Here is a 1,325-nt window from a genome sequence, read left to right on the forward strand (position 1 = left end):
TATATATATATATATATATATATATATATATATGTATGTAATTATTTGTACTTCGGATATATGTCTATTGGTATGCCGATTAAAACTCATTTCCCGTTTGGGCTATCTGATGTCATCCACAGTGTTGATTTAGTTTATGACTGATGAGTGAAATGGATAATGGACTTAGTACGAATCGTTATTTTATACAATATGTATTGCGATTATTGTCACTTAATATATGCAACCATGAGTGTGTGTCTGTGTGCCACTGATGTATGTGAATGCGAAAATACAGCGATTCATATGGTGCGTGCGTGGATGAATAAATATTTAGATACACTTCATGAGGTGTGGTTACACACCTGGAGTATAGACGTTTACAAGTGGGCTCCTATGTGTAAATCGATATATAAATCATAAGGAGCACTCTGTCGTTTACGACGACAGAGGGTCCCAGCTGATCCGATCAACGGAACAGCCTGCTCATGAAATTAACGTGCAAGTGACTGAGCAATCCACAGACACGTGTACCCCCAACGTAGTTCTCGGGGAGACTCAGCATGACACATAGCGTCACAAGGCCGGCCCTTTGAAATACAGGTACTACTCATTTTTGCCAGCTGAGTGGACTGGTGCAACGTGAAATAAAGTGTCTTGCTCAAGGACACAACGCGTTGCCGGGAATTGAACTCACGACTTTACGATCGTGAGTCGAATGCCCTAACCACTAAGCCACGCGCCTTCACATACATCGTAGATGCAAGTGAGAAATTCATACGAACGGGTCTATGTGCGTATACTTATATACGGGGCGCTGTGAGTGTAATATAGACACACACACATGCATACATACACACACACAAACGCACACATATGCATATGAAGATATGTACATGTATGTATGTATGTATGTTATCAATCAGTTTCATTTCTGTATTTCTTGTCCATAGAGAAAGAGCCGGACTCTAACATAGATTCAAGGCTCCTTCATTGGAACTTTTATCAACATCATCTAGGTATTTGTGCATATGTGTGTGTGTGCAGTATTTGGTGTTAGTGTATGCGCAGATTTGTATGTTTGTTTTATGGATGCGTTTTTATGTCTAGATGCATGCATATGTATTTATGTGCTAAATTTTTGGAAAGTTTTACATATCTTTACAGTTCCATTGATGGCTTGAATCTGTAGTCTTCTAATCAGCCTTTATGTATATATGTATGTATGTATGTATGTATGTATGCATGTATGTATGTAAATACTTGTACATGCGAGTTTGGGGCGTGCCAACCCATCGTTAAATGTATGTATGAGTGTGCGTTTGTGTGTATATATACTAATACTT

The sequence above is a fragment of the Octopus bimaculoides genome, chromosome 5, assembly GCF_001194135.2.
Source record: "Octopus bimaculoides isolate UCB-OBI-ISO-001 chromosome 5, ASM119413v2, whole genome shotgun sequence".
Classification (NCBI taxonomy): domain Eukaryota; kingdom Metazoa; phylum Mollusca; class Cephalopoda; order Octopoda; family Octopodidae; genus Octopus; species Octopus bimaculoides.